We start from the raw sequence: 8,686 nt of genomic DNA, 5'->3' as shown, positions 1-8,686 counted from the left end.
CGTATGAAGATAGGTGGTCCCTGATGATCCAGCACAATGAAAAAAAGCACAAAACACTGAGAGTTAGTTCAAAATGTAGTAAATCTAAAAATACACTGGCTTCACTTTTAGATATTTGTCCAACAAGGGTGGGACAACTTTAATTAGTGTAACAGGACAATAGGAATTAAATTGGCTTGGTCACAAGATTTTTACAGGATGACACTGACGGTATTACTATCCAACTTCAAAGATTTGGAAAGATGTTCCTGCTAACACTGGAGAATAGAAACCTGTTTTTCATCAACTAGGCTGGCCTGACAAATTAAGTCTGTGGAGTCATTAGATTAAGATAAGAGCTTATCTCCTAGGCTGACATTTATTCAGAGGTTTTTATACTGCTCAGCTAGTAATTAGTGCTGTTGAATTTTTAACACTGCTTTGTCCGATCATTCAAAAATTGTAGGAGTATATTTGCATCTCCTGTGTATGTTTTTGGTTATTAAAAATAGAAGAGGAATGCAAGTGAATTACTTCAGAAAGTCTGAATGATTCTTCCAAAAGTTATTCTGTGGTGAAACATGCGGCTTAACGACGTATTTGCAGAAGAAGGGAGCAGTTCTCCCAAACTGATAAATGTTGAATAAGGAGTTGCCTTTTACTATGGGATCTATAGTTTATTTCAAGGCATACATATCATAGGTTTATTATGTTCTCATAGAATCATTAAAACTATGATCATATGCAGTTAACAGTTTCCTGCTGTTTCACACCCCCCAATTCAGCAAACATACTATAGATTCAGGGGACAGCTCAAGGATTTGTTTTTGTTTTTGTTTATTTTCTTTCCTATGGCTGGTTTGACTGTAAAAAGTCTTATTTTTCTTGTAGTTATAATAACAACTTGATTGCTATAGAGTAAACTAACACATTAAGCCTGCATGCATGTCTCAATGGTCTGTCAAACAATGTTCACATTTTTAAGATGCTTGGTTTGCAAAATTCCAATTTCTATGTTGAAATACTAATTAGTAATCAGATGCGTAAGAACTGCTGTTGTAAGAAAGTTCATCACTTGGTTAAAGTTGCACCATGTTAATATTACTATCACATCATTTATTTTGTCATAAGTGTGGCTATCTCTCATCACTCAACATATTGCATTTAACACTTTTAGAAAAATGTGGCAGAGAAAATTCTGCAAGGACAAGTAAAAGATTTGACTCTACTAGTTCACCTCAACATCACCCAAAAGGAAGCCTCAAAAAACAAAACCACCTATATACTTATGATACCCAGTTTGAAAGACAGGTTCTCTTTCATTAAAATTTGACCCTTTTGGTTTTCTAGTTAACAGGCTTAAGTTAAAGTCACTTGCTGATCAGCCTTTGCGTGTGATGGGCATAGAATCTTTCACCATGTGCACACGCTGCCCAAAGGTGAACTGCCCATAAGGTGTTTTGAATTCTTCATATTTGTTATAACACACAATCATCCTTTCTCAAGACCCCAAGTGAATTCCATTCAACTCTTGGCATCCCTGTAATGTAGTATAGTAAAAAAGAACAGCCCCTAGTTTACCACTTGAACGTTATTGAATCTCAGTTTCCTTAACTGAAAAATAAGTTTGCTCAGGGCGATCTTTAATAGACCTCCTGGGGCCCTGAATCTTAGATCTGTAATCTGACCCCCAAGATAGACGTATAAGAAGCCTGAGTAGACATAGAAAATTGTAACGGAAGAATATACTACTGAGTTTAGATTCATCTGAGGAATGTGTAGAATTAAGTTTGAAATAGTAGTATAGAAACTCTGAAATTATATGGTTATGCTTGTCATAGACTAGAGGTCAGAGTACAGTTGTTGGATAAATGAATGAATGAATGAGTGAATGAGCGAGTGTCTGAGTGACTGAGTGCGTGTGAATGAATTGAGATGTAGCACAGAACACTGGGATTTGGAATCAGACACACCTGGGTTCATTTCCCAGCTCTGCCACATACTTGGTTTGTGACCTTGAAAACACTTAAACCTCTCTGAACCCGCTTTATTAGTAAACCTAGCAATAACTAGCCCAGAGGGTTGTTGGCAAGATAAACAAAAACCTACATGAGCACAAGGTAGGTACTCAAAAAACATTTGTGTTCTTTTCCCCCAGGTTTTTTATTTTTTTTATTTTCCAGTTCCATATAAATTAAGTTGTAAAAATATCACAATCCAGCTTTCAAATTCATGTATTACCAACTACTACCAACACATTGTTATGTCTTATTATTATCTTTTATGCATAATGAAAAAGCAAGAAGAGATGAGGAAAGATCATAAAGCTTCCCTTCCTACTCCCCAGGGGTAATCAGGCCAGGGGAAGGTAAGCGTCATTCAGTATGTTTACAGTGCACTCCATCTCAGTACTCAGCCTCGGTTAACTCGTCCCTCACCCCGCCCTCAGCTTTCTGAAGAGCAACATGTAATTAGAGCACTAACGAGGTCATTTAGCAGAAACCATGGGTAGGGAGTAATGAATGTGCTATCAGGCTCGGAGAACAGCTTGGGCAAAAATCCAAACAGTCCACGTTCAACTCTGATGAGCTGACCTAAACTTGGAAAACAGAGCTTGGCAAAAGATTAATAATAGGACACCAAAAATGATAGCTCCCTTTCAGGAGAGAACCAAAGCAATGTTCTAAGCACAACCCTTCGGAAGCTGGTCCATGCAGGTAGTGGCATGGCATGATGAAGTTCAGTGGCACCTTGTACCTGGCAAGATGACTTGGGTGGTTCGGGGCCATTACTGGTGATCTGTAGACTACAAAACCTGGAAGAGACTTCAGAGGTCATCTAATTCAATCTCCATGTTTTACAGATGAGCTTAGAGTGCTCCAGAGAGCCACACTGGCTTGACCAGACAATTAGAAACACACCCAGACTCAGTCTCAAAGCCTCCAGATAACCTGGGGTGTGTGTGATTCACTAGTCCACGCTGTCTCCTTGCCTCTGAGGATGACATTTAGGAGACCATTTGGACAGTGTACAATGAGACTTTAAGTGGGGCCAGTTGTACTTGGACTACTTCTCAAGTAATTAAATCCCAGAAAAATAAACCCATCCATCCACCAGTTTGCATTTGGAATTAGCACTCTTAATTGAGTTATAACTACTAACATTGCTGTGGCTTTCAGCTGTATAGAAGAGGAAGGGGAGAGGAAGTGGAGGGAGAGAAATCAAAAGAAACCAAATGCCTCCAACCCCCTGGCCTCCTGATGCCCAAGCTGGAGCCATGCTCGCCCCCACCCAGCTCAGAGTTGCTGCCCAAATCTATGCAAGTGCCAAGTACTGCTGGTAAATAGGTTAAATAATGGGCCACAAACTATACTACTCTTTTTTTTTTTTTTTACAGCTTATAGATGTTGTTGGAATTAATAAAATAAAAATGAATGCAAAAGCATTTTGTCATGGTGCTTTTCATCCATTTAATAGATATTAAAAGTACGACTCTGATCATACGGAGAGGTCCATGAAGATTTTTTGACATTGAAAAAGGATTTCCATGATCAAAAATGTGGGGAAACTCTGTTCTTTCTTTCTTGCTCCAGATATTGTAAAGATATCTCTTTTTTTTTTTTTTTTTTTGTCTTTTTCGTGACAGGCACTCAGCCAGTGAGTGCACCGGCCATTCCTATATAGGATCCGAACCCGCGGCAGGAGCATTGCCGTGCTCCCAGTGCCGCACTCACCCGAGTGCGCCACGGGCTGGATATCTCTATATTTCTGGTTTTTATAGCATCATTTTTTAAAAACTATTCTAAATGTTCCTAAATAAGACAGAAAGAATTTAGTCACTATCAATACTTAAAGTGTTTAAAGTACTGAAGTATTAAAATTCACAGTATGAATTTGTTCCAAGGGTCACTTTCATCTCAACAAGCATTTATTAAGCACTTACCATGTACACAACACTACAAGGCAGTCTGGGACAAACAAAAGGCATAGACCATATAATCTCTGTCTTGGGAAATTTACCATTCATTTAGGCAGGGCTGACATACCTACAGAAATAGTAAAGAACAGTTATAAGGAAACATATCACAAATAATCCTAGGAATTTCTCACCTCCTATTAGATATATTTTTTTCTTTTACTAAAAATGGTAAACGAAGAGAGTGCCTTTGGAGCCAGGAGGCCCTTATTTGCTCTTTCGATGTTCGTAGTGCCTCTCTAGGGGCCCTCTGCTTGGGATGGCTTTTCCCCAGAACTGGGTTCCCCCTAAGAGCAGCCCCCAGGAGCTAGGTTTTCCCCAAAAGCCCTCTTCTTGTTTCCTGGGCATCCTATATTCCCCACACCCAGATCCTACATATACACCCCCTTTGTTCTCCAGGAGCCAATATGAAGCTAGGGGAAAATCTGCCTGGCGGGGGATGGTAAGTCTCAGTAGTATGGTACATTGCCAAAAATAATGCAGGGCTGATAACTGCACCTCAGGGATGGAGGCTGGGAGGGCAGAGCTTGTTGCCTTAACAGAGTCTTCCTTGTGTGACTTTGAAAACAGTGTCACAATAAGAGAAAGCTCTTCAAAGCTCTTGATCACCAACGAATTCAGGTCTCAGTATAAAACAGCATAGAACAAGCTTTCATGGTCACTTATGCTGTCCAGTTGTTTAAAACTAAGGACTTACCAATAAGTTTTCCTCTCCTCTGCCCCTTCTAATTGCTGGAGAATCTATTTGGAACCTGATGATGCTCTGGTGGTGTGGGAGAAAGCCTGATGCATTGCAACACAGACTTTGGGAATTTAAACCCAGGCTCAAATTCTAGCTTAGGAATTTCAGAGCTGTGTGGCCTTAAGCAAGCTGCTTGACTTCTCTGAACACCAGCCTCCTCACTGGAAAAATAGAGATGTTAATGACACATAGATTATAAGATTATTGTGAAGATTAAATGAGACAAAAAATGTCAACACATCTGACACATAGTAGGTACTCAATGAATTTTTGTTATATTTTCTGAGAAAAATTCTAACACTCTGTCCTTCAGGAGAGAAAAATGAAAGAAGCCTCTCTGTCAGGATGCAAGAGCTGGTGCTAGGAACGGATGTGACCACATCAGGGGAGAGTGCCACCCATCCTCAGAGTCAAATGTACTTTATGGATATAGCAATTTGCATCTTGTCAAATGTTCCCTAACATTTTGCAAAAAATTCCCCAAATGTCAAATTAGTGAGTAATCTGAACAGTACTGCAGATCTCTTTATCCTCTGACTGATTCATAACATATTTTGGGTGTCCCAGATACCAGTCCAAGTAAATGTTAGTAAATAAGGAAAATCACATCTCCCCTCACAAGCTCTAAAATCAGTACCAGCTTCTACTTGCAAAGAAAGAATATAAACCTTGAGGCCCAGAGAGCCTTGGAGTTGATTAAGCTGTCACCAATCAACACGTACCTAACACTGACCATGTGCCCCGTCCTGAGCCAGGCCGGAGGTGGGGGAAGGACTGTGAGGATGGAGTTGCAACTCCATGTCAGCCACTGGGCTTTATCTACCTTTTCTTATTTAGTCTTCTCAAAAGCCCTTCTTACTATTTAGTAAATACTGAAACAGTACTTGCTATGTGTGTAGTGCTTCCCTGGGTACCCACTTCTTGGGAGAACCCCTCCATATAAGTGGGTTATAAATGTTTTATAATCTTCATAACAACCCAACAAAGCAGGCACCATGATTATCTCTGTTCTACAGATGAGGAAAGGAGGCTCAGAGAGATGAAGAAGTTTGCCTAAGGCCATATAGTGAGTAAGTGGCAGCATTAATGTAGAAATCCAGACATTCTGGTTCCAGAGTCAGTACTCTTAACCGTTAAATACTGCTTTATGAGGTAGGTACCATAATCATCCCCATTTTACAGATGAGAAAACTGAGGCTCACAGAGGTTAAGTAACACTACCCAAGTTATCATACAGCTACTGGGTCGGGGCAGAGCTGGGGTTTAAAATGAGGTCTATCTGTTTATATAAACCTACCCTAGACCACTGTGTTATAACTTATGCAAATGCTAAAAAAAATCTTGCCTTAAGTATTTTCTAGTTTTGCTCACCATGCATCGAAAAAGACAGAGATCTTAGGAAGACCGTAAGCAATCAAAGTCAAAGACTCCACTCTTGTACATTCACCAGTAGTTATGGCTCCAGTACCTGACTCTGAGCTCCTGAACAAGAGACTTCCCAAAACAGGACTGAGGGCTGGACTGAGAAATGCCTCTCTGCTTTGCTTTTGTTTTTTGTTTCTCTTAGAGAAAACTGAGACAAACCCAAGTTGCTGAAGCTGCAAGATATATATTTATATGCTTTCTTTATGATATGTGCCCAAATCTTGTTTTTTCACTCTGTTAACTTTTCAAAAACTATTATGAAGAAGAGCGACAAGACACTGTGGGGGGACAGGAGAGGGAGGCAGCGGGTAGATTAAATGCAAAGCAGAGCGATTTTCATGAGAGATTTTCTATCTGGCTCCTGGCTCCTCTTTGTCTCTCCAGGGTGTGGCATAGAGCAGGTGCTCAGTGATTGCTGGGCTAACATTTTTGAAAACAACAGAAGAGTCTCAGTTTTACATGCTGCTGTTAGACTAGGACTATAATGATGATTCTTGGAAAAGAACTGGATTTAGTAGCTGGAGAATGTTAGAGGCTCCGTAGATTTAACTATAAATTCTTGCACTCCAAACACAAACATTGGAAAATCTTCTTGCTCAGTGTTACCTCTTTGAAGAAAGGGACCCTACTTTCCTATCCTGTGTCCTCCTTCAATGTTCAATAGCACTACCTATAGCCTAGGAGTATTTACCTAAGACAGAAGGACCAAAAGAGATTGCTTCACTTTAGGCCTGAAGTCCCTTCTCCATCTCTGGTGTTCAAAGCATGCAGGTCAGAGAAGTCAGTCCACACCTCCTGGGCTCCACTCTCCTTCGTTCCCCCACATGCAGTTAATCTCCAAATCCTGTTGTTTATGGCCTCAACCACTCTCAAACCCAGCTAAGTTTCTCCATTCCCCTGCTCCAAGTCACCACCCCTCTTCCCCGATTACTGTCACAATCCTCGCTTGTCTCTCTGCTTCCAGTTTTGCCCACTTTAATCATCATCCACATAGCAGCTAAAGCAGAAATCTGATTGTGTCATCAGAAACCCATTGCCCTTAGGATTAAGTCCAATCTCCTCAAGCTTTTTTGTGATCTGACCCCTGTCTTCTCTCTGGTTTCATTTTCTCCCACACTTGCTCCTGTGTTCCATTCACAGTCAGTGTTTGCAGGTGCTTAACATAGCCATACCCCCTCACCATCTTTCTAATTCCCGAGCATCTTTCTTCCTGCCTCCTCTTCCAGGCCCACACTTCTCCCTCTGTGATGACTGGCATGGACAGCAGAGTGATCTTTTAAAAACATAAATTGGATCACATTGTTTTGCTTCGAAAAACTCTCCAAATTCTACTTAGAATAAAACTCAAATGGCTTACCGCCTACGAGACCCTGCTAAATCTGGCCCCTGCCTACCCCTCCAACTTCCTCCCATATAATGCTCTCCCTTGTTCATTTTGCTCCAGTCACAATGGCCTTCTTTCTCTTTTTCAAAACACAAAACCACATTGTTCCAGCCTCAGGGCCTTTGTGCTTGCTGTGCTATCTGCCTGGAACATTCATACCAGCTCTTCTTATTGCTCAGGTTTCAGCTCAGTCACTTCATCAGAGAACCTTCCCTGGACACTACCAAAGTAACATCCCCATATAAGTTCTATTGCCTTCTTAGGAAGTATTGCTATCTACAGTTATCTCATTCCTTTCTTTACTGGGGTGTTTATTGTGCCTTCCCAACTCAAACATCAGCTCTATAAGAGCAGGACTGCCTTACCCACAGCTGTTTCTCCAGTGCCTAGAATAGTGTTTGACACTAGCAGGTGCTTAGCAAATATCTCTTAAATGTGTGAATGAATGAATGAATGAAATAAAAATAGATAAAGAGGAAAACTAAAAGAGCAGATAAAGGACTTTACAAATATATTCCCATTATTGCTTTGCAGCATGAGTTTCTTGAAGAAATTATAACATCCTTTTGACAATACCACTAAGAGAGGAGGTCACTGTGACTCCCCTGCAAAGATACCACAAACATAAGACATTCTGATTCTTAATAGATAGAAGCACAGTGGTGAATACCGCAAAATCTTTAAAACTGGAAGAAACCTTCAATATCTTTATAGTTCAATCCACTCACTTAGTGATACAGGGAAGGCCCAGAGAGATCAAGTGACTTACCTAAGGTTTTGCCGCTAGCCAGGGGCAGACCAGGAGACAACTCAGATGCCCTGTCCAGTTGCTGGTCCCACATTTTGCTGCCCTTCTAGTATTTGTTTAACAGTAATACATGAAAGCCTGTAAGGACTATATCTGTTTGGTTTGTGGGTCTTCTGGAAGCTCTTCCCTAAGCAGTTATTATTCTTTTTTTCCATGTTCTAGTTACTATTGCTGCATAACAAATCACCTCCGAGACTTAGTGACTTAAAATACTGACATTTTATTGCCTCTTGTGGCCTCAGTGGGTCAGGAATCTGGGAATGGTTTGGCTGGGCTTAGGGTCTCTCATGCAGGTGCAGAGAGTGGCTGGAGTTGGCCACTAGTGTAGTCTCAAGTCCTCTCCATGAGTTTTAATTTGGGCTTCCTCACAAG

This window comes from Cynocephalus volans, chromosome 8 (assembly GCF_027409185.1).
Source record: "Cynocephalus volans isolate mCynVol1 chromosome 8, mCynVol1.pri, whole genome shotgun sequence".
NCBI lineage: Eukaryota > Metazoa > Chordata > Mammalia > Dermoptera > Cynocephalidae > Cynocephalus > Cynocephalus volans.
This window is presented reverse-complemented; position numbering follows the sequence as displayed.